This window comes from Dermacentor andersoni, chromosome 1 (genome assembly GCF_023375885.2).
Source record: "Dermacentor andersoni chromosome 1, qqDerAnde1_hic_scaffold, whole genome shotgun sequence".
Taxonomy (NCBI): domain Eukaryota; kingdom Metazoa; phylum Arthropoda; class Arachnida; order Ixodida; family Ixodidae; genus Dermacentor; species Dermacentor andersoni.
The window spans coordinates 339,665,238-339,691,342 of NC_092814.1; the positions used below are offsets into that span (position 1 = coordinate 339,665,238).

A 26,105-nucleotide genomic window follows, 5' to 3' on the forward strand; every position below is an offset into this window, starting at 1 on the left:
ATACACGGCAGGCATCCCGGGATTTTTCCTACTGGCGGCTTTCACGTGTCGGCGTTCCTTTGGTCCGGGGAGAGTTGCCCCCGCGCCTTCGTCGACGGAACGGCTGACATGTGAGTATTCGTACATGTTCTGTAAGCGAAACGAAAGTCTTTCTGAGAGGGAATGGTGAAAGGGTACCCTTGAGATGGAGTGCTACGTGGAGAGGTGGCGCTAATCTTGGTGCCACCGTACATCGACACTGGCAGAAATCGTCGCAATAGCGATTTTAGGCATAATTTGAATATTCTTCTGAATTACTGGTAATTGCAACTGAAACAAGCGTGTGTTTTGCACACTGGGTGCGTTGACTCGTGGAACTTGTTCCTGGGCAAGTTGAAGGTTGAAAAAGAAAAACAAAAATAACACCTGTATGATTTGCGAGTGTTTCTTGTGGTAGCCTTATCGCTCTGACTGTGATGCTTCTAAGAGGAATGCTTCTTGTAACAGAATCATGATTGGCTAGTATCTGCGCTTCACGGCAGTTCGAGCATAATGGCAAGATGGTGAATATACGCCCAAGCGCCAAAAGCAAAATGTAAGTTAAATGAACACTTCCATTTGTCGGTAACCAACAAAACTAAAAAGAGCGATGGTATTTTTAATTTTTACTTTTGAGGTATTTAAGCATTTATTGTTAAATTCATTACTGGGTTGAACAACAATGTAGAAGGAAACAAATAAGTTATGCAGTAACCTTTAGCAACGGTGATGCAAAGGTTCCCGACTTATTGCGACGTGTTTTTATTTCAGCGGTAAGCAGCACAGGAGAGGCGCCTCTTGTCATTCTGGCCGTGAATCGGTTGGTGCACCCCCGGCGTGGCTCTTCCCTCCAGCTTCCGCACGCAAGATGGTGGTTGACAACAGGCGTGCGGAGCTGGCAGCTGGTGCAGCGTATTGTCATCCCAGGCGACGCCTTCTCCAGCCTCGGGTTCTCGAAGCCTCCGCCCACCGCCTGACCATCGTAGCTCTACTGCGCAGTCTTAGCCGCTGTTCCAGCGGTGGGTCTTGGCGCAAGGGCGACGTGCCTCGCTTTCACTGCGCGCACAGATTTTGCGTGGCTGGCTCCGCGTATGGCGTCGAGAAGACCGCCGTTGTCCCCTTCCACGCGCGGCCCTGGCCCACGGCGAGCACCACAAGATCTTCAACACACGGGGACTTACAGTTCCGTGATGCCAGGCACTCCGCCGTCATTCTGACCATGGCGGATTAATTGTCACACAAGTTTTCATACTTTTCAAGCAGTACAAGGACGTCCCGGCTGTTGCTGGGCGCGTTATAGGCTTCCAGAAAATCGGTTCTGCAAACTCTGACCCGGAAGCCTGACTGCGCCCTGACAATTTTTCCGATGTCGTTCCGCTCGAGGGACCGTCGAATGACGCGACTTGTCGGTGCCTTGCGCCTTTCTTGCGTAGTTTTTTTCTCGTGCACTCCTGCTGCAGCTGGTATGCAGTTTTGCCCTCATTAACGCGAGATGTTGATTTCGTTCTTTGCGCAAATATATTGTCACTTATGCCATGTTTGTTGACTGGCTATAATTTTTCTTGCTAAGCATTGTTTTTTCATTCTCGGAATTTTCGCCTACCTATTACGTTAAGAGGCCTGAGGTGGTACATCTTCACTTCATATACGTTGGGCTCGGTAAAATAAGGTAAAAGAGAAAGAAAAACGAAAAGAGGAAACACCTAGAGCTACGAGCTATGTCTCCAGCTCGCTTTATCTTTTGATGTTTATTGATCGTGTGCTGCGTACATATAAAAGTCAGGACGTACCAAGTCGCTCAAATCGCTACACTTGGGAATCAAGCTACTCTTTGCCTCGCCGTGGTATAGAAGTTTAAGAACAATAAAGTTCCCCAGAAAGGCCGGTCAAAGTTTGAACGGTGGTCAACGCAGGTCAGCGGTGGACCTATCTTTCTCCAAGGCGCCCTTGTCATCCCCGGTGGATTACTTTTAACAGGTTATTAAGGTGACCGCACCTGCTTACGTCGGCTGCGGCTGGCTGTAAAGGAAGAGACTGTAAAGAAGAAAATGAGAGCCGTCATTTGGCGTTTCTAGCCGCCGTGGCAGGAAAGACGAGTGGAGAGATTGGAAGAGGAGGAAGGAAGAAGGAAAATGAAAGAGAGAGGAGGGGGAGTTGTCGCGAAAGGAAGATAATAAGGTGCCGTCAAATAACTGTACAGAAACCATGGGCGTCGTAGGCGGCGTGCGTTTGCGGGTTTAGAGGAGGGTCTGCTCAAGCGGTCAGCGCGGGAGCGACCCAAAGGATATGCGTTGAAATTATGACCTGAGTGGCATAGCAGCTGTGCGCCGGAAAAGTTTCGAATCTATTGAGATTGCCACGTTGAGTCTCTGGGAAAGAACGGGGGCTTGTGGGAGGAATACGCGGTGGAAGGGAGCGGGTTGGTCCCTAATGGGATGTTGACCTCACTAAAAAGGCTTAGGCGTCGTTGCGACGATATACAGAAGTTGCATGATCCTGTGGCGCATAGGCACCGAAAAAAATATGCGCAAGTTTAGCACTTTGCGACGTGTCGGGGCCTGTTTTTCGAATCAATCAATCAATCAATCAATCAATCAATCAATCAATCAATCAATGCTTATTTTTGACGAAATCAAATACAAGATGGGTATAAGTGCACATTCGGAGGTCCCGAAGTAACAATTGTCGGGGGGACCCCCTAACAAGACTTGAAAAGCGGATAGTAGGATCGTGGCAAACAGTGAGGCATGTCATATATTATACAATTTCTACATCATCATTGGAAATAAACGGTAAGAAAAAAATCTATTAATTATATCGCAAGTATAATCACACAGTTAAAAAAAGAAAAATAATTGAAGAAATCTTAAAAATAACTCGCTGCAATTCAAACGCGGATAAATAGCACGTAAAACTGACAACGAGGAGTAGTATCAATTATTGGCGAAATTCAGTGACTCGGTAATTGAACAGTACATTGCATAATGGGAAAACAGTACAAAATCTAATTAATTCTAGTTTTGTTAAATTATACCATGCGTCAGATAAGGTGTTCAGGAAATGCTCCTTCGTTTTACGCTTGAACGATAATAATGTAGATGACTTCATATCAGATGGTATTGAATTCCAAACAGAAATGCCTGAAAACGGGACGGTAAATTTCCCACAATTAGTTCTTGCTTTTGGAAGGAGAACATTGAGTTCTGCTGAAAATCTTGAGTTGTTATAATTGATGAGGCTAGAGCGAGTAAAACCTGTAATATTAAACTCGGTATTTATAAGACGGAACATAAGTTGTGACAGCTTATGATTGAATACATGCGTAAAGGTAAAACATTTAGGGAACGGAAAATGGGAGCAGAGGGAGATGTATGCGATTGGAATGCAATTAACCGTAGTCGTAAGCTTCTAGCTGATGAAGATGTGCGGCATATGTATTATCCCAAGATGACCGGCAGTATGAGAGATGACTGTATATGTACGCATAAGATTACTACGGAACTATATGTGCGATCACGAAAAGGCAAGGAGTGCGAAGACGACGACGGCGATGAGAAGCTAGCGCGGGCTGTTGCCTCTTGGCCAAGCGCAGCGTATTTTCTTGTAAATATACTTGTACATAGCTTTTCGTCTGCGTCTTCCTACGTAACATATCTGGTGGAGGTGGACGTTTCCTGTACCCCGTCACGCAGCTTCGCAGTGGATGGTACGTCGAGCCTTCCTTCATGGCTCCCGGCGACGACAACCGGACTCCCCCGGCTCCGACAGCTGCTGCCTCTTCGACGACCTACATCACTCTCCCCGCTCCCCGTGATCCTGGCGTATTCTCGGGCAAAGATGGGGAAGACGTCGATGACTGGATCAGCCTGTATGAACACGTCAGCCGCAATAACCGGTGGGACCCTACTATTATGCTCGCCAACGTAGTCTTTTACCTCGGTGGCACACCTAGAGTTTGGTATCACACGCACGAAGATGAGCTCACCAGTTGGGATTCACATAATACACACTTTCGGGACTTGTTCGGCAACTCCTACGGTCACCAACTTGCCGCGCAGAAATCGCTTTCCGGCCGTGTGCAGACGTCAACAGAGCCCTATGTCACGTACATTCAGGACGTCTTGGCTCTGTGCCGCAATGTTGACACCCACATGACTGAGTCAGACAAGGTTGCCCACATCCTGAAAGGCATTGCCGATGACGCTTTCAACTTGCTCGTTTGCAACAACGTAGCAACGGTGGATGCTGTTATAAAAGAGTGCCGCCGCCTGGAACTCGCTAAAAGCCGACGTATTGACCAGCAGTTTGCCCGTCTGCCCAACACCCCAGCGACATCCTCCTGTGCCGACACTCCTCGTCCCAACAACACTGCTGATATTACCAGGATTGTCCGACTTGAGATCGAGGCCGCCTATCCGGCTGCCTTCGACTCCAGTCCCATCAACACATCTGCAGTCACGGTCTCACTGATCCAGGCAGTTGTCCGCCAAGAGTTCGAAAACATGGGTCTTCACACCATATGCTCGGCCCATCGTCCTGATACCCGCCCGGCTTCTTCGATTCCGCCCCGTCCCGCACCTTCTTACCCACCACGTTTCCGCAACCCATCTGAATGGCGCACTGCTGACGACAAGCCCATTTGTTTCCACTGCCATCGAATCGGGCACATTTCTCGGCACTGTCACAGTCGCTGGAGTTTCCCGACCCAGTCTGCTTATACTGCCTACTCTTGCCCCCCAGGTGGCCCTTCTCGTCCTTATGCCGCACGCTCCGATAACGCCGCCGCTGATTCTCCTGCACCGAACCGCTCCTATTCTCGTTCGCCTTCGCCCCAACAACGACAATCTCGCTCTCCCCAGCCCCGTCGCTCCTATTCGCCGACTCCCTTCGGACGCCGCTCCCAGCCGGAAAACTAGACGATGCACCGCCTCGAGGTGACGCTGCATTGCTCCCTACGCCGCCAAATCCTCTACTGACGTTGTCCACTCATCTGAACCTTTCGTCTGCGTCTTTCTACGTAACAATATAAAGACATGAGAATGGTTTACTTAAAAAAAAGAGCGCGTTCTTATGATTATGTCAATACCGAATTAGATTTTTTGAATAAGTGATTGAATAAGCACTGGAACTGTAGGTTCTCATTTATAGCTACACCAAGAAATTTAGTAGACTCGGATCTTGCAAATACATTAATATTTAGAGACACTACAATAGAGACAATGTGCAAAGTTTTTGAAGAATGGAATAGCATAAATGTTGTCTTAGATGTATTAATGGTTAGCTTCTTTTTTACACACCATGAAGGAACATTCGCTAGGTCAGAGTTAAGTTTATCCTGCAATGCGAATAAATTTTTATCAGATGCGAAAATAGTGCCAAGTATTGATGCCTGAGGGACGCCTGTATTTACAGTGTTTGATGAGGAGGAGACAATATTAACTTCAACTATATATGGTCGGTCTATTAGTTACGAATTAATTGTAAATGCGGGCCAGAAATGCTATAAGATCCAAATTTACTTAAAAGAATACGATGGTTAATTGTATCAAACGCCTTAGTGAAATAAATAAGGAGAGCACCGACTAAAAGGCCTTGATCGATGGCTAATTTAACCCTCTCAGTAATACTAATAAGCGCTAGTTCAGTTCAAAAGTTGTCACGAAAACCAAATTGATCAAGAGTTAAAGATTAAATTTGAATAAGAGTTTAGTTAAGCGATTGTGTATTAGTTTTTCGATCATATTACTAAGGAAATACAAATGCTGATAGGACGATAATTACTCATGTACTTACTGTCACCTTTCTTAAATACTGGGATTACTTTACCTGTCTTGAGGAAATTAGGAAAGATGGCATCTATCAAGTCGAGGCCTGGACCGGATGTTTTAAGAGAACTGATAATATTAGATACTTCTAGCGATGTTGTGGGGATCAGGGAAATTAAAGAAGAGAAGAAAGTGAAACGGCAAAACAAGAGTGAGGGGAGAGCTGAACATGCGAGAAGGCCTCGTATAATTTTTTCATTCTTTTTAAGGGGGATATATGTGTACACGCGTGGAAAGGCGCGAAAAGATTAAATTGAGTGGTATGAGTGACGTAGGGAAGAGCTGGAAAAGGAGGCATAGGTAAGCTTAAGAAACCAACCAGTCCTCTTGAAGAGATACAAGTGCATAATATGCCATATAGGACATACTTGTGCAATCTGTCCAGAATTAGGGAAAAGTGGGTTTGATTACTAGACACAGGCATGGGGTAATGCTATTGGACAGGAAAATCTTGTCAAATTCACGTAGGAGTAGCCACTGTAGTAGAGACACCTCGAAATTCATGAGCATTTTGACATTTCAGTAGGCACTGCGAAAGGCAAAAGGAAGAAAATGGAGCTTTCATAGAATAAGGAGAGCAGTTGGGAGGAGGCCGGTAAGGCCAGGAAAGCATTGTAAGGAAGGAGCGCTGAGAAATTCTGCAGTCTCCTAATGGTAGCGATGAGGGTGGGGTTTGCCCATGTCGCCTGAACTCTCTCTAGTACAAGAAAGCCGATGCTCGGAGAGTATGGGCTGTTGGAATCTCAGCGCTGACGCCCGTTATTGCAAATGGGTCGCGAGCCTCAAGGGTAGCGTTGGCCTGGCGGCCTGGGGCACAACTGGAAGCATCCGAAGGTCCCGGCAAAGCATGAGTCGACTGGTAACAGAACAACTTGTTTATTCTAACATCGCAAAAGAGCGGGCGGTCAAGTCGACCGAAGTGGAGAGGCGGGAGAGCACGCTACTCAACGGAAGAAATCGGAGCCTCTCTCTCGGCGTCCGGGGGCAGCTGCTCTTATACTCTCGGAGTCGAGGGCAAGAGGAAGGCCTCGTGTCGAGATCACGTGACGGCGGGGCACGGACAAACTGAGAGACACGTTGAGACGAGTGTAGTGACGCATCCGCCAAGCCGGCGCCGCTCAGACCTCCTCGCTTCACACTTCGGGAGCTCCTCTCCCCGGCTGCCGCGCTTTGACAAGCGTGGGCACACACACACACACGCACACACGAAGACACGTGGCACTGAAACATGCCTGGACGCGCTTGGCGGGGAGGCTTTGCGGGAGCTCAGAACGGGCCAAAATGTCCGCCGCTTTGAACGAAGCCCCGGCGTCCGTTGCATCCGCGCCGGCTATACCGCGCGTCGTAGGCGAAACGTAACAGGGCGTATTCTGGTGAGCACTGGTTTGGAAATTCACCTTCTATAAACAAGGAATTTTAGTTTTAGGAAGGGTGAATCTTGAAAGCAAGCAACTTCGCTAAGGAGAAATTCAAAGTGCAGGACTGCCTTCTAATTTCCGAGGAGTTGGTTATTTCTGCCAGCTCCGCAAAAAGAAAAGAAGCAGTTCTCAACGTCATGAAGCAAGAAGTTGTGACTTTCGTGGAGGGCGACGAGGCTTGGGAAACCATCGTTGAAAGAAAGCGAAAAGTAGAGATAGTGGCGGCGTTCGCTTCGAAAAAATTCGAAATGCAGGGCCTACTTGTAATTTACGAAGAATTAGGCATTTCTGTCGGCTCCGCAAAAACGTAAGCAGCAGTTCTCGACGTCATGAAGGCCGAAGAAGTGACGCTTGAGGAAGCTGAGGAGGCTTGGGAAACGATTGTTGAAAGAAAGCAAAAGGAAGTGGAGCGGGAGAGGCGCGAGCGCGAAGAAGTAGAAACGCGCGAGAGGCGTGAGCGTGAAGCGGAAATCCGCGTGTGTGAAGACGCAGAAAGGCACAAACGAGAAGCAGAGGAGTACGAGAGACGCGAGCAGGAGGCAGCGCAACAGCACGCTCTTAGGATGGCAGAGCTCGAGCGCAAAATTCAGATACTTTGATGGCAGATAGCGCGGCGCCGGCTCGACACTTTCGAGGCAGACGAGGATATAGTTCATTTCATCGCCGGATATGAAAGTGTGTGTGAGAAAGAGGCTGTCAGCCGGGACGAAAACCGCAATAGCTGCCCATCTGATATAACGTGCACACACTGATTACGTATGAATGGACTGAAAAAAGAAAAATAGTAATTTCTGATTATTAGACGCCTTTTCGCCATTAGCGCTGTGCAATTGATCAAAAGTTTTCGGGCTGTATCCACTTCACCTTCCTATCATGCGGCGTCACAAAACCGCGAAAACTCACCACGTCAAAGTGACGAGTAGGCGTTAAAGATGCATTAATATGCCGAAAAAAACTTCATTTTCTTCGGAATAGCCGCAGGCTGCCCTTTTCCGAAAGTGATGAAAAATGGCTGCCGCCGATCGCTCAGGCACTGACTACTCGCACCTGCCGGAGAGCTTGGGTTTATTTGCGTACGATAATACAGTCTACGTGGTCGTGTAATGTAGTCGAGCACTTCCCGCATGCTTACGACCTCGCTCTACCAACACTTCTTTGCTGAGGTTTAGCAGCCATCTCAAGGTGAGTAAGGGAAAGCGGACCAATTGCAGACATAGGCAACACCCTCTTCATCCTTTTATCGATTTCTAGTGCACTGGCTCGGCCCCATTGAACTCCTCTCCACTTGAGCGGGCTCTTCGCGCCTTGTCAGCCAATAAGATAAGGCAAGCCGATCAACGGAGGCAATGTTATTTGTTTTTAGAGCAAACAAAAGTGATATCATACAAAAGAGGATAGCGTTTGATTGGTCGTTTCAGGCAGCAACCTGCGACTCACGGCCCGTTTCTTGCGCCGACGGTTGCGCAAGTTTGACGTCCGTAGATTGAAATAAAAACATGTTGCAATGGCTTTACGTTATATGGCCCAAGGTTACGTGATTTGCCTATGGACCGTTTTTTCATGAGCGCCACCATAATGCTACGCAGTGGCGCCATCTATGAGCAGCCGGCATGCTGGCTTGGGCGAGCGCTCCATTTTGCCCGGTTTGTTGCGTACCCTCGAGCTATCCTATCTGCCTCAAGATTTCCCTCGACACTCGTGGATCCCGGTATCCAAACTATCGCGGGTTTGCTTTGCTTGTCTGTGGGTCGGCTGTTAGAGCGGAGAATGTTCAGCGCTTTGCATCTGATCCTGCCATTTATGTAATTCCGGCATGCTGTTTGCGAGTCTGTTAGAATCGTTAGGGATTTGCCTAGTCGATAGCCCTCCACTGCCGCTAGAGGTACGGCCGCTTCCTCGGTTTCAACTACCGTGCAGTTCCGTATTGACGCGCTGATGATTTCCCTGAGGTCCGAGCCAATCACCGTCGCCACTTTATACTTATAGCCTTCTTCCCTTCCGGTGTATGTTGCGGCGTCAACATACACCGTTTCGTTCCGGGTGGCCAGTGTACTTTGCACGTACTCTGCCCTCGCCTCCCTGCGTGCCTTGTGCAGGTTCGGGTCCATATTTCCGGGTATTGGTGCTACCCTGATGGTACTGCGGTACTCGTCCGGGATCGTCATGTTATCTTGTACTTCTCGTAGGGTCATAGAGGACCCAGAACCGGTAGGCCAAACATACGCGGACACGCTAAACTACTTCAGGGGCACCAGAATGAGATATCCGGCACCAGAAAAACAACTCAACAGAGAAGAAGCCGTAATCTGGCGGCAACTACAAACGGGGACATACCCGAACCCTACCCAATAATTTACCCTACCCAATATGAGAACACATGCCCCTGGTGCGGGGTCAAGCCCACGCTATATCATATCACGGGGGCCTGCCAAAAAGCAAAAGAAATAACTGTAATAGAAAACCCGAGTGCGGAACAGTGGGAGAGGATGCTTTCCAAGCGACATCCTGAAAGTCCAGCAAGGGCTAGTAAGGCATGGCCGCACTTTCTGTGGGCGTTGAGGCGGACGGAGCACGCCGCGCGATGTGTGCGCCCACGTTTGAGCCTACAATCAGCCTCAGAAATCCACTGTGTATTTCTGAAAGTTCCATTCACTTATGTGACCTTATTGCAGTATTATCCTCTAGTTCTAAGCTGGGGTTTAGGATCAATGAAACATACGCGACGATCCTAACAGCGTGGGTACCGTTCTGCTACAACAGGAGGTGTGCAGTGATACTTTAACAAGCGTTCAAACTGTTAGCTGCAGATCACTTTGCGTGACTACTTGGTTCGGTGTATGAGGTTTCTACCCATGAATAAAATAGTTTTGGGTGGTAATAACAGCACACCTTACAGTGTGAATTATACTATTGCAGCAAAGCGACCGTTTACGAACTGCGCGAGCGTCCTAAGCCGTGGTAGGTGCTGGATTACAGATATCTTTGTTGTATATAGCGCATGGTTCAAGCATGCGGCATCAACGTTTTTAGTTCTATAAACGTTGTGCGGCGTGGCTATGCGAGGTCGTATTGCGGCGTTAGCCCGTTTTCTCTTTCTTTTTCGAAAAATAGGATGATAACCGAATTTTTTTTTCGGTTGTGTTCATTCCGTTCTCTTCACTGTAAACACAAATGAGCCCATATGGGCGTTTTAACAGTTGATATGCCATTTTCCCCCCTAGCTTAAAATGAGTACTCCTACGAGAAGAAGTAAAATAAGCTAGAACCATTGTTGTACCCCCGACCCCATTTGAAGGGGCATTGCGGTTGCAAAATGGGGGTTTTCAAGGAATAACGGTGGTGTAGGGGAAATTGGGAGTGTTGAAATACACCCATATCTGAGACGAGCCAAACAGAGAAAAGAATAACTCAGCCATGACCAACAAGGCAGTCAGCCGCAGCGACAATTTCAGTAGGATTATTTCTGCAGTCAGATTCGAAATATCCCGCGCAATTTGTGTCGGCGCTGTTTTTCTGTTCGGAGTAGCCGCGCCTTGGTGCTGCAGAGGACGCCGAAGTCGGAACTACGCGCGGAGGAACACCAGCCTTCGGAGCGCGCGCGCGCGCGTTGAAAGCTGCGATCGAGCAGCCATTTGCCAGCGACGGCACATTCTTCTACCGTGGTTGATGTTTCTCACTGCTTTGAACCCCCAAGACTCCACGGTAAGTGACTTTGAACGATTATTACATGTTCTATGAGTGTGCATGTGTTCTAAGTGTGGAGACGCGCTGATATGACTTATTGAAGGTCTCGGTATAACATGGCGCGACAGTTGGCCGTCCAGAACCATTTTGCACGATCACTGTGTTTCTTCGAGCTTTGTCGTAATCGAGGCGACTTGAGTGCTCAGAGTCAAGCGAGTGTACTTAAAAATTAGGATCTTATATAATGAGGGACTTTGCCGCGTCTTTAATTGGGTGGATGTGAGCATTCGACATGATCCCCGAAGCGCAAGCCACTACCATAATAGTTACGTGCAGTGCGAGGTGAGCTAAGCTTCGCCGCCTAACCGCGGCCTAAAAATGTGGCGGCTCGTTAACGGTTTACTGCGGTGCGCGTGTGTGAGTGTTTGTACAGCGATCATTTGAGCGAGAACCGGCGGCGTTTCTTTGTGCGCGGTATCTGCTAGCTGGCGCGTACGTACGTGGCGCCAATCCCCTAGCTCGTGAGATTGTGTGCAGTAGGTCGCCCACTTAGCGCGCATTGTGCAGATTTGCCAGTACGCTCCTTGCTATCGTCTGTGTCTCTTCGCGCCCACGTCGCTGATTGTGCAGGCAGTGCGCGACTGCGGCACGTAGCATGTGGAGCCTGCGCCCGTCGACTTTGGTCTACGGGCGTGAAATGTCCGCGGCGCGTTTGTGGTATTAAAAGCGTGCGGTGAGCTTCCAACGGCACTACGGGTCAACGCCGCATGAGCTGCCGGTCAGAGTATAAGAACGTCTTTATTGTTAGCGTACTGCTTGGCGGTAACAGGTGTCCTGCTTGGGTTCAGATTACTGGATACGCCGTCACTTGAACCTCGGCGGCCGGAGCAGTTGAGTACCAGTGGCGCCGGCAACTAGGCGGGCAGAAAACGGTGCCCGTGCCGTGACGAGATATATCAATTTACGCGATAGCATTGCCGGTGATAGGTCATACGGGCGCGTCGCTCCATGCCTGTGTTCTTTGCTGAGGCCGCCACTACGCCTGCGGTGCACATACTGCGTACGCTATACCTATATAGTCGATGCTTGTGCAACGTTGTGATTCAACAGCTGGCGCTGTGCTCTGGATACCTGGACTTGTTTAATGTTTAATTACTTTACTGCTGTACCATTGCGTATTGGGTACAGATATTTAGTTTTGAATTCTAGGTGCCAAATTCACACAAAAAAGTTGCGCTTTTCAACTCAGGATCATATCACACATCACAGCGTCATCCTATATTGCACGAGTATTAATAACAAAATTTCTGTTGCTGGTGAAAAAAAAAAAAGGTAGACCGATCAACCTGTGTCTGTGAGAAAAATGTGCTTGAGGTCCGCCATTGTCTATAAAAAAAGGTACTTCCTTGGTATTCAATGTCAGTAACACTCATAAGTTATGCATCCTTTTGTGTGAAATAATTTGTCTTAGAAGCCATTCATTGTAAGGGATCAGTAAACATCTCATAGCTTAAGTAGTGCATGAGTTGGGTAAAGGTATTGGTTTGTAAAGAGCAAAGCCATTAAGATATAAAATATTGGCAAGCTTAGTTTAACAATAAGCTGATGAATATACGCAACTTAATGTAGCAGGAGATGTTCTCCAAGATAAACTTGTGACCAGCTTTTTCGTCTTCTGTGTGATCATTGTAGTGTAAAATTTTTCATTTTTATTTCAGGACTGCGGCTGCGGTCGTTTCATTGCCAACTGTGAGGATGAAGCAGCTTCATGGCCGGCGATCGGGCGCCTCCCATCAGTTTCCCTTTTCAGCAATAGAGGCCTTGGTATGCTCTTACCAAGAGTTTGCTTTTTTACCCTGTATGTTTTGAGCGCAATGGCTAGTTTAGCGGCATTACTTAGAGTGATTGGTGTGACACCTGTTCCATAGGAGGTATACAGGATATCCCACGTAACTTTAGCAAACACTAAAAAATATGAATATGCCACCTAGCTGCACAGAACCTAGGTAATGTTGTTTCCTGTCTCTTGGAAATACTTGGATTTTCTGCATTTTGCCTAATTACCTAATTAGTCTTAATCAATTCATCAACTTCTCAAATGTAATTAGATAAAAAGTCTCAATTATAAAATTGTAGAGCAACGTGAAAGTTTCCCAGTACAGCTATCTGTGGCTCAATATGTGCTACATAATGTATTTTTAGAGCATGAAAGAAGCCTGAGAATCTCGCAAGTGCCTTGAGTGTGTTTGTGTGTGATAGCGCCTGTGTTGTGTTCTTCCTTCAGTCCTCGTCTTTTGCGCTGTACAAACAGTCGACCTCGAGTGGCCATTCCCGTGGCAGTCTTGCATGTATTTGAGTGCTTGCCCTGTATAGGCATGTGTGTTTCCAGTAAGAAAAAAATACTGAAGGAGCCCAACGTGATGTATTTCAGGACAAGTGTATGGTGTAAATTACTATGTGACAATAAAATAAGAAACTGAAACAAGACTTCACAGTAGAGGTATGCAGGTGTGTGCATCAGCATAATGACGAAAACCTCGTGCAAGTTTAGAAAAATATTCATTAAGTTAGTTTCTGTCATTCTTCTCTGTCACGTTATTATTGCAAGAATGTGCTCTCTAGTATTGCACGATTAAAAACACAGTTCAAATTCATCATTTGCTGGAACCTTGACATTCATAGCAACATAGAGAGGAATGGTTAAAAATTTGCTTTGCTTCTCTGACCTTCATTTTAGGTCCTTCTCATGTTTGCTGAGCTTCTTAAACTATCATAGATCCCTTCCAGGGTTTACAGGCAGCTTAAGCACATTGTGCCAGATTGTAGAGAAGCTGCAGAGGTCGCAGTGTGTATAGTGGTGTCCGGTAAATGCAAGTTTATTGCATGATGCATTATGCTCAGTACCAATTATATTAAGTTATAATTTTAGCAAAAATCTCTATTTCCCAGATATATATCAATGTGTCTCCAAAGAACTGCACTTTTTAAAAGAGTTGCTCATTCTCTGTCTACTGTTCAGTGTTGTTAAATGCATGTATGTTGGACAGCATAGTGTTTGGTCTTCAGCTGAAGGTAGTAGTGTAGGTAGTAGGTAGTAGTGTAGAAAGTGGTAGCAGTAGTAGCTTTATGCATGTGCATAATGCTGCAGTAAGCCAAATGTGAAAAGATAAGGGCTAATACGATACAGCCATGTAGCAAAATTTACACAAGCAAACTGTTTGATGCAATCCCTAGGAAAGTAAGCAAAAATATAAGAATGTGCTTATATGATAAACAGTACCTATTTTTCAGGTGCATGGCCTTCTACCGCCATATTCCATAACAGTTCATTATTTAACACTTTAAAACTACTTGCCCTGTTTATGTCTAACTGCTCTAAATTCGAAAATTTTCATTGATTGCACTATGAAGGTTTTGGCCGTGACTTAAGTTACTGCCAGAATTAAATTTATAGTTGTGGCCGTCCTATGTGTGATAACAAAAAGCGATTTTGGAACCAGGTGACTGTTATGCAGTATGCTAAGTGTGCGTATTAGAACAGTCACTTTTATTTTCATTGTAACCATGTATAAAGTATGTGTGTACACATCCCGAAGCCATAGACTGTGTACTCTTAATTGGAGGTGTTATTGTGTGGAGTAGGTTTTTTTGTAAGCATTGTCTAGAATTTGCACTACATTAAGGTGTAGTGAAGCCAAGCGAAAAATATTGTTAAGACAAAATGGCTAAAGTACATCCTTAAGAGTATTAAGCGCACTTAGATGACTTTACAGCATGTAGTAAAACAAGAATGGGAACTGAAGTGCTTAATTTTTGTTCATTATTACCATATGGCACCAACATGCAATGAAGACAAAAGAGGAAGAGAAGGGAAGTGCACTAAAGGGCAACTCGCTCCTGATGGGAGCTGCATTCACATCTACATGATGCATGCAATCTTTGAGTTACAGCAGCAGCTATCCACCTGTTCACTTTGTTACACATTTGTATTGTTTATGTACTAAGTCTGGCCCTGGAAGTGTTAGGCAGTGCCACTTGTGGCATTGGTGCTGCATGCAAGACATCCTTCTAACCACAGGTGTTATGTATTATGTAAACCTAAGTTCTTTTGAATTCATGTAACCCACAAAAGTTCCATTTGAAAGGATGTGCCATATTTGCCACCATTGCCATGAGTAGCACTGGCTGACAATCACAGGGCGAGACGTTAACCTTGCTCAGCTATTATGCAAAACTATTTTACATAAAAATGTGGTAATTAGTATGCATGCCAAAAGCCTCAGAGAATAAAATTTTTTATTCGAATCTCACAACGATTGTTATTTTGCTTTAACTCAGGAGGCCATTCTACCTGCGTTGCATCCTGTGGCTGGACCACTCCAACGATCTCGGTAAAATCGTTACACAGGTGTGTTCTTTTGTGATTCTCAGTACTGATATTTTCTAGTTTACGTTCGATGTAAATGCACAGATCAAATGAAAAACAGGTTCAAAGATGAACTCACAGGCACTGTATCCAAGTGTTTGTTAGGAAGGAAAATCTTTTTTACAAGTTGTCATTATAGCAACACAAGAGAGTGTGCACATCACGCCACCAGTACCTAGCAAGCAACAGCATTATACCATAGAAGAAGCCAAAACGTTAGGCGAGAACCTGTACTAAACTAGGGACTGTATTAAGATGTTTTGGAGGCTTAAACTATTTCTTGGGTTACTCTGTCTAATTGCTTGAACTGGACTGACGTGTCCTGCAAAACAGTTTGCATTCGCATTTGATACAATCTGCAGCAAAGTATGAACAAAGGGCTGCAATACTCTAAGGGCCTACTATTGAAGTTGCAACCAGTCTTCTCAGTGTACTGCAGCCTCAGGAACATGAAATGTGGTACACTGTACCACATGCAGACACAACAAATTTTAATCCATGGGCATCTGTACACTGTGCTTGTGCAGGACTGTGCAACTGGCTGTTTGTTCGTGACTGAAACAGCTACGTACATCAAGACTGTATTGGGAAGCCACCATCTTTTTCAGTCAGTGTAACAGTCCATAAACATGGATTTCCATGAGCACTTTGTCTGCCACACTTTGTCATTTTTTTTTTTGCACTCCAGCTTTGATGGCTGCAAGACACATCAGGCTGGCTGAAGCGACAGTGGTAGCCTAGTAGGTGGCCTCACAAAGTTGTTATTTTGATTTTTAAGAGCCAACTTGCTTTGGACAATGCTGAATAACACATCAAAAGGCACGGGATTATTTACAAGGGTAAAATGACTTTGAAAGAAGTTTGAGGCTTCTTTTTAACTCTGATCTGTCTGCTGAGACCAACTCATGTCAGGTTTTAAGGAAGCAATGTTCAGGTTGGAAAACTGCAAGGCTGTGTGGGTACTCAAACACCATCATTGCTTCATATAGCTGAAGTTGCTGTGACATCAAGGCAGAAGCAAGTGACATGGCAAAGGAAAGGTTGGTGGACAAAGGACTCTCATTGGCAGTTATGTAGGTTCAAGGGCTATTGCACTGAGTAAGGAAATTATGTTCCTGATACAGCGTGAACAGTGTTAATGCTGAAGAACAAACTGGCACCATCTCCCCCGTCCTACACAAGCACGTGCACAGAAAGGGATGCCTGTTAGCCTTGAGGGCCACCACTGGAGGGATCACCTGCTATCGCTATGACATAGAATGTGACATCAGATGACCATAGTTCACACCTTTGCTGCAGCTCGCTGGCTGGGCAATTGAAGCCTTGATTGAAAGGATGAGAAGTTTCAATCACAAGGCGGCAATTTAGTTGCGAACTCTTACAGCATGGTTCACTACTCAGTGCTGCAGTGCTGGACGTATTTGACCAAGCCTGGTGCGAGTTCTCATGAGTACCCATGTTCAAGCTGCCGCTAGATACTTAGTTGATAAAGTCACTGAAAATGAAATTTGGTCATTGAAAGAGTCATGAAAACAATGCACACAAGGCTTGTAGCGTGCTTACTTGGTAAGACCTCAGTCAAAACACCCTGTGTAGAGATGCTGGCAAAAGTGCAGCAGAAGTGTGGATTGAGACAAAAATATAAGCTGTTCAAGTTCCACATATAACAGACTGATAATAAATCGTATTTCAGCAAGAACTCCTGCAAAAGGGGCAAGCCGCACTCCCCACAATGAATGCTAGAAAAACAGTACTGTTATTGCAGCAAAATTGCCTATAGCTCCTTTGTGAAAGACCATGCCAACTGAATAACCAATACAAAAGCATCAAGTTGCTCCAATAAAAGCCTTGTTACACTACACACCAGACTGGGATGTAAGGTCTAGGTTGTTTTGTAGCCAAGATGCCCACAAGCAATGCTTAAAACATGTAAACACTTGTAAGTAACTGTGATTAAGCTGCTGCCATGATTAAACTGCTGATTGAACTGATTAACACTTGATAGCTGGTATCACACAATGTTTTCTATGCCACAGAAATATTCCAGCACGTGGGGGCCACAATTCTCCTAGAGGCCAATACAGACACAGGGTGCCAGCAAGCATGGACTAAAGATTTTTCCGTTTCCAATGAACTAGTCTACCACATTTGGTTTTCTTGGGTGCACAGTCACACTGGGGTAACAATTTTCTGCCTGAATATTCATCGCAGGAAGCACTGCAGCCAGCTAAAGCGAGTTTTTGTTCACACCTTGCCACAGATGCGGCACGATGTAGACTTGACCCATTTTTCTAGGCACATTTGTTGGGTTCAAGAAAGAACACAGAGTAGCTTAAGAACTTTATTCCTTCTAGATTTAAGGTGTGGGGCCAGGTATTAACCATTGTTTTAAGAATTTTACCAAACCGGGAAAGATTCTTTCTTGAAAGTCTTCTCATATCAGCTTGATACAGTCCCTGGCTTAGTATGGGTGCATGTGCTGTGGCTTTGTTTTAGTCTGTTTAAAAGGTCGTTTTTCTTTTGAGTGTTCCAGTCGCAAGGAAATGACAGATATATTTTGATTTCAGGAACCCTTGTGACATTACACAATTCCTTTACATGTTGCAACCAAGCTTATTTTTTAAACACATGCCTTTCTTTCAGCATGAAAAAACATCTTAGATGAAACAAGGCAAAAATGCCTGCTTATGCATTTGTACGATATTCCAACTGAGAGGGGTGAAAAGCAATAAAATGTTCTACTTTCATAATTTTTCTACCATGTGTACAAAATTTCTTAATAGGCATGAAGCAAATTCACTCTTATCACTAGCCTATTACAGAAATAAAAAATGACAAACTGAGCTTTTAAGGGGGCCCTCAGAAGGGCCCAGTCCGTGCGTCTTGTTTTCTAGCGCCATGGCTGTGAGCGTAGCTGAGCACATCTGCAGCCTGCACACACTGTTCTAGAGGTGATCTGCTGCGTGTGGAAAGACTAGACGTGCTGATATGGCGTGGTATTATGTGCACAGTCTTCTCATGTGTTTAGTACACGGGGTTGCATAATCTGTAGTTTCAGAGATGCAGTGAAGTTTGAGACAGACAAAGCATTCGCCTCCACTGCCAGCACTTTTCATGATAGTGTCGTTCCACTGCGTGGTAGTTTCAAAGAGGACAGGGTGGATGCGAAAGCAAGGCTGGGTTTGCTTCATGCTACCTATCTGAAGGTATCGTTAACGCAGCGTGAAACCGTATCTTTGGTCGCTGACTCTCAAATTCAAAATTTTTTTCTCATTCAGATTTGTGTTTTCTGACTGCGGCCCTTTCCGTGGGAAAACAATCTATTTGCAAATGTACTTATTTGACTAAACGGTGGAATCTGAGTACAACAAACCAAATTGCTGATTTTAGTGCATTCATTATGTTGGGGTTCCTTTGTATGTGACTCCAGAAAAGGCCGACCATTGTCTGCTCACACTCCGCCGTGCCTGCCCATGTAGGAATAAACTTAATTTTGGTTGGCCACGATGCTTATCGGTGTAGTAGCTGTCGTGTGTTCACCCATACACATTTTGTTGGCTTCCCGAAAGTCTCAAAGAACAGCTGTATTTTGCTTATGTGCATTCACTAATCAAATAAGTACATGTTTGCTAGAATTCCCACAATATTGAGTTAGATGGTCTGCTTGAACATGTTCAAATATGGCAGTTAGATTTGTAATAGGAAGTCATACTAAAAGGCTTTGTATTACTGAGAGTAAGGGTAACCTGCAATGGCGGGATTTAAAAGACTAGGAAATCTCTTCATTTAAAATTATTTCAAGCATATAGTGTTCCAAACATGTAGAGATAGAGAAATTCATATCAGGCTATCATCATACCTCACCAGAAAGAGATTACACTAAATAGGTTTATAAATTTCTTTTTACTTATAGGTGATGCCTCACATTGTTTTTTCCTTGGACCAAAGGGACTGCAAGGTTTTTCAGCCTGCAAGTGTTTGCATAGTTTTCAAAGATAATTCCCTCCCGGCTTCGTGTGCTTCATTTGAATGTAAGTTACATTACACAGAATGTATACCCCCCCTGCAATGCCAGTACAGGCGAAGCAGGTACTAAGTGAATAACCACGAAAGGATTTTGGAGTGAGCAAAAATGGCATGTGCAATAAAGATATGCGTAGATGTCCCGTTGTTGTTGCTGTCAAAAAAGAAATTGTGATATCGAGGGACTGATCAAAGTGACTACATGTGTGCTTGCCAAACTATAGCTGTCATTTACACCTTGATTGTGACTTAGCTACCAAAAGAAGTTTTTTTATCTTGTTCTTTTTCTGTTAAAATGTACTTGTTTCTTTGTCTACTTTCGTTTGGGTTTTTGTAGTTATATCGTGCACATGTGACCAATAATGCCGTGTGGAAGTTAGTGGTTGTTGGTATTTCTCACTGCCTGTCGTTTGTTCAATGTGTGTACTAAAGTCAATAGAGCACCAACCAGTATAAACCAGTGTGTTGAATTTGTTTTAGTACGAATGATCTGACTGGTTATGTGCCCAATTAATTAGATTATGAAAACAAATTTCATCAGAACATGTCATGCATTTTACTTATAATTACCCTATTTCAACTGCAGAACCCACATATTAAGGCATGTAGATTTAAGTAGAACAAGTCTTTTTGCAATCCTTAGTTCTGAACAGGTTAGAGCAGTGCTAAGGACACAAAGTGAGTCCACATAGATGAATGGCATGGTGCACTGTGCACTGACTAATAATTGATGTATTTTTGCAAAAGACAAGCAAATAAATTTCCAGTAACGCCTTGTCAAAGGCACGAAAGCACATAAAGAGGCAGGGGGTGGTCACATACAAATGTGCCGTGGTTTCAGGTTTGTTAACAAGCATACCACTTTCCTGTAACTTCAGAGAACAGGTGCTACGCTGACACTATAATCTTTTTTTTCTTGTTGTTATTTTGTGGAATTTGATTAGTTTCTGGGTTAATGGTTGCTGCTTTCGCTAACATGTTGCACTTGTGAAATTTGCGGTGTCATCTGCACTGTTTACAGTGTATGTACTCTTATGGTCACATTATAGTGGTGCTTAATCATGAAGGCTCTCATTCAAATATAAACTTGCCTGGTCTACATATGCTTTTCTTCATGCCAAAGGAATAAGATATACTATGTTTGTGTCAGAAGGAAAGAAACTCAGAATGGTGTCTATTATTGCACATAAATCTATGCTTAGTTCTGTTAACATTTTTGCATAATTTCAACAACTTATTTGGGGCATTTCTGTAACATTCACACTCTGGCTTATCCACTTAGGTAAGGAATAAAGGCAAAAAAGTAAAGCATTGCAGTGGAGTTAACTTAATGCTCTTGATTCTTGTTACCTTCTTGATAGCTTTTCTATTTGGAAGAGTATATGTACAAAAGCATGTTTTGACCAAATAGGTTATTGGCAAGGCCTTGCGAGCACCACTATAACGTGACAAAAGCAGTGTGTGGCCATTTGGTTATACAAATTCTGGTGTAAAAAGTAAACACAAAAACACAAAACAGAAAAAGTAAACAAAGAAAGATATGTACGCACATGACACAAGCACCGGATCTCACTTCAACCTTTAAAATAATGAAACAGGCAATATTTAATAACAGGTGGAGACATGATGTGATGATATCTGTTAAAAGAAATTCTTTATGCAGTGCAACCAATGGATCACTGATACATTCGTCATTCTTATTAAATGTTGCAAGCCACAATTATCTTGCATGTTTTCAGGTCGTAATACCTGGCTACAACGCAAGTTTTGTGGAGCACAGGACCGCAGTCACATTCTTTTCAGTATTTAACATTATGTGAAGGAGGATTGTTTCACACGGATGACTCGTACCCCCTCAATTTGCCGGATTTTCCATTAATAGAGCATCCCATCTGTCCAATGTAGGCACGGCCTTATGATGGCACCAGACTACACAACGCTTGCGGCCTAGCTCACTAGATGCATATTGTGCTTCAAGCCACAACCAACGTTTTGCTTTTTTTGGCTTCTGCCTTTTATCACAGCACAAAACTCTCCTAACAAGGGCCTGAGAAAACAATGACTTGCGTAACTAAATTAGGCATGAATATGGAATATAATGAATGAGATGAAGTAAAAAATTGGTTGCAGTTGTTTCACATGCATTTGTAATTTTCATGGGTAATTGTGTAGCTGGTCTCTACGGGCAAAAATTTTTTTTCTGTATGAAACATGTGAAGAGAGATTTGCTCTGATGAGAAAAAGAGACAAGCCAGGAAAACAAATTAATTTGTTGCGTGCAGCACAATTTGCAGGTGGCACAGTGTGCAACGGAGGTTATGTGCAGTCAGCCATTCCCATCCAGTCATGCTTGCATTGCATACACACATTGTATTAATTTGAGATTGCGGCTAATGAAGTTTGTGTGGAATAACTCTCATTCGCACATAGTGATGCACTGCAAAATAGATTGGTTCGTTCCTGTGTTCTTCAAAACTCGTATCCAGAAATGATGAGCAGATGTGCATAAGATAATTAAGCTTTGGCAGATTAGCACGAAAAGGACAAATGCATCAGTCATTCTCAGTTACATTGCACGAAGAATTTGTTTTTGAATTACTGACATCACTTCCTGTCACTATGTGTTGTATATGATGTCTGTTTTCTTATTAAAGCGAGAGTTGAGGTTAGGTGCTTGTGTCCTGCATGTCTTTGTTTTCGTTTGCTTCTGTGGTGCCATTACACCAGGATAAGTCCATGACAGGAGCTGCCAGTCTATGCAGTTATACTACATTGCGCTTAGTATGCCTGGCGGCCTGAATGTGACGAGTGCGAAGTAGCAGTAAGAACTTCAGAAGGGTAGAATTTTGTGTCAGTTGGTGGTGCATATTCCAGTATGGTGTAGCGCTATAGATGGAACAGTGTGAGGCGAGACAGATGGGAAAGTGCTACAGACAACTGTGAATGTTTACTGGAAAGTTTCGCTGCAGCGGGACAATGCATGCATTATCCGGGTGCAGCAAAATTTGCCAATGTTCATAGTTGTCAGTAGCACTTGCCTATCTACATTACACTTCACCGTACACTAGTAGCAGTAACAACAGCAAACAACTGACCCGAGCAATAATCAAAGCCCACAGAATTGCCAAATTGTAGGAGAAATGTTTCAGTGTAACACATGTTTTGTTAACTGACAAGTAAATGGCATACATGTCTGCGAACCGATGATCAGATGCATTTTTCATGCACATACATTATTTTGTACAACTGCTTCCTGCTTTGGTTTTTTATGGCTTTTAGGAAGCATTCCAAAGTACTTAACTGTTTGTCTTTTCTAAAATTGAATCTGTTCTCAGCCAGCACTATGTGGCATTACTGTATAAGCCCTTACTTTGTCAGTGTCCTTCGCACTGTTCCGAACTAAATATGAATAACCAAATAACCATGTTTTTAATTTTTCAGATTATGAAGAGAATACTCTTAATATGTATTTCATTAGAAAAATTTTCTCAATTTTAGGAAGAACTCTGGCTGGCCCCAAGCCTGGTGCAAAATGAAGAAATGGCACTCCACATCAATTCATGTTTACTTGTCGTCATAGCCAGTCTGTTAGCTTAATTTTTCGTTCTTCCTATTGAATTGTCAAGAAAGGTACCAACTCTGTCATTCATTGAAAACAAATTTTTGCAGTTGGGGATGCAGCCATGCACAAAGCCTTTGAGCTCATTAATATCTTTATTTTTTAAAGAAAGTGCAGCTCGTGCGTGGAGCAATAGGTTGAATAAGACGAGGGTAAATGAAAAGATGGCGAAATTATTCATCAACAGTGGTCCAACAAAGGAAGTCTCAAGCTGGAGCCAACATCTTTGCAAGAGAACCAAATGGCTCCAGCCTGAGACATTCGTTGTTCAACCTGGCAAGTCTCCTGAAAATATTTCCTCTAGCCTGAGACCTAGATATCCATTCCACCACCCTTGACCAACAATACACCTATACATTTGGCAACCCATGGAAAGGTAGCAAATTCACATTCAAAGAAAGGGAATGTAGTGTGCACCCTGGAAGGTAGCATGAACAGTATTTTATTTACCTAATGAAATGCAGATTTGCTATCCAATTACTTTATTTTGATCCCCATTTTATAATTGGACAGCATGGTTCCTCAGAGAAAATAATAATTCGAAGCTCACACAATTTTGCTCCTTTATGTCCGTTAAATCTGTCCTGGTTGCTACACTATCAGCCCTGTCTGCAATTGCATAGCAGTGTTTTGAGTATGCATCCAAATTCAAAAGAATAGTTAGGCTTCTACCTCAGAATGTCTGTTACTGCGTTGCAGCTCGAATTCTATATCTAGGTGGTCACTGTGATGCCATGTGCTTAAATAAGAGCAATATGCTATTTGAAGGGCAATTAAATGCAATCTCAAATGACCTCAGCTCGGGGAATGACACAATTGGAGGTCAATGTGACAGGGAGGATTTGATTTCTGAAAACAAGGCACTTAAACATGAGAAAGCATGACTAATTTCGTCTAAAGATGCTGCTATTGGATATGATCAGGGAAGGTGCTTGTTCGTGGCTGCACTTGCAACATGTTACATGTTACACGAAGGTATTTCGCCCTCGTCAGCAGCAGTCCTTGGTATAGTTATTCTGGCGGCTAGCTTCCCACGCTATGCGTGCCGCCATCGCACCTGGTTAAGCTTTTCCTAGACGCTAGAGTTGTGCTTTGTCCGCGCAACCTTGAGCGATCGGAAAGCGCGTTTTCCCCTCTTGGCCGGCGGAGAGGGGAGGCTTCGTTCCGGCCGCGAAGCTCTCCACATCTCTGTAAGGTGCCTTGTGGTGGTCTCGTGCTGACGATGCCCTCTCGGTGAGCGCATATTTCCCCCCTCATCTTTTAAGAGGTTCAATACATACAAGCATTTGTCTCGCAAACCAGATTTTTTTTCAAGGGAATTTTCCACGTCTCAGTAATTTCTCTCGTCGTATTCGAGTGCTGATTGCCGTGTTATAGTTTGTTAACGAAGCTTTCCCTCAAGTCTAAATATTTTAAGGCAGTTTTCCTAGCCTCTAAAGCTGCTCGAGTTCGCTCTTCTCCTTGAACGGCCATTTTTCCTAGAAAGTATGCCTTCCAACTACTCTGCCCTTAAACTGGCTCTCTCAACTACTACACGCAGAGACAAAGCCGACTATCGCGGACAACGTGAGTCTCTTTCCACGTAAGTGTGAGGCTCGGACGAGGAGCTGTGGCGCTTGAAAGTAGCCTGGGGCCTGACGAACCAACCGACTGAGCTATCTTTCCGGGCAACATCGAAGGGTCACGAGTTCAAATCACCTGTTATGTTCCGTTTTTTTTTGTTCGCCCCTTTTTCTTTCTTCTTTTTTCTTTCTTTTAATGTCTTTGCCTTTATCTTATCACTGTACGGGAACCCTCCTAAAAAAAAAAAGAAAGATATATATCTTCAAATATGTATGGGCTCACATGTGCAGGTCATAAATACCACGTTCTCTAGCCGAGTGCCATCCATGCGGTATAACCGAGCTCAGATTGGTCCACCTTGACTGATCAAATAGGGCACCACTGTAGGTTAAATGAGGCGTACAACTCCTGCGGGACCCGCCGTGGTTGCTCAGTGGTTATGGTGTTAGACTGCTGAGCACGAGGTCGCGGGATCGGACCCCGACCACGGCGGCTGCATTTCGATGGGGGCGAAATGCGAAAACACCCGTGTACTTAGAATTAGGTGCACGTTAAAGAACCCCAGGTGGTCGAAATTTTCGGAGTCCTCCACTACGGCGTGCATAATCAGAAAGTGGTTTTGTCACGTAAAACCCCATAAGTTAATTTTTAATTTAACTCCTACGGGGACGGTAGAGTATCCGTCTCCAGTGCAAGAGGACCGTGATCCAAATCCCGGTGCCGCGCAATTCTCCACCGGAAAATAAAAAAAAAAAAACCGTGTGTTGAGAAAATTGCACAAACAGGCCTGGAGTGCGGCCTGATCCCGGTGACCAGAACCGGTAACGCACTCTCTCACCAGAGCAGGATTGGCCACCCTGGTGCAGTACTTGGCCACAACCTCCTATATGAATACAACAATCGAACCCCGGCCCTCAGTCCCCAGCAGCCGCGAAGCAACTGACCACGGCGGCGGTCAGATCTGTGACGCTGCAGAGGGTGCTAAGAATACCTGGCTCCGGACAGGCCGCCATTGGAATCTGAACCTGGCAACGTTTAACGTTAGAACGCTATCTAGTGAGGCGAGTCTAGCAGTGTTATTGGAGGAATTAGAGGGTAGTAAATGGGATATAATAGGGCTCAGTGAGGTTAGGAGGACAAAAGAAGCATATACAGTGCTAAAAAGCGGGCATGTACTGTGTTACCGGGGCTTAGCGGAGAGACGAGAACTAGGAGTCGGATTCCTGATTAATAAGGAAATAGCTGGTAACATACAGGAATTCTATAGCATTAACGAGAGGGTGGCATGTCTTGTTGTGAAACCTAATAAGAGGTACAAAATGAAAGTTGTACAGGTCTACGCTCCTACATCTAGTCATGATGACCAGGAAGTCGAAAGCTTTTATGAAGACGTAGAATCGGCGATGGGTAAAGTCAAAACAAAATACACTATACTGATGGGCGACTTCAATGCCAGGGTAGGCAAGAAGCAGGCTGGAGACAAGTCAGTGGGGGAATATGGCATAGGCTCTAGGAATAGCAGAGGAGAA

At 44.6% G+C, this 26,105-nt stretch overlaps 1 long non-coding RNA gene across 2 annotated transcripts; it reads left to right on the forward strand.

Moving 5' to 3' along the window:
* The first annotated feature begins 10,774 nt into the window (after positions 1-10,774).
* Positions 10,775-25,828, forward strand: LOC129381323 (uncharacterized). 2 transcript variants are annotated; one of them, XR_008609527.2, is made up of 4 exons: positions 10,775-10,963; positions 12,664-12,769; positions 15,284-15,353; positions 22,893-25,828. It is a non-coding gene; the product is annotated as an uncharacterized lncRNA (long non-coding RNA). The 2 variants fall into 2 exon arrangements; XR_008609526.2 differs by lacking the exon at positions 22,893-25,828 and adding an exon at positions 19,285-19,442.
* Positions 25,829-26,105: the final 277 nt, after the last annotated feature.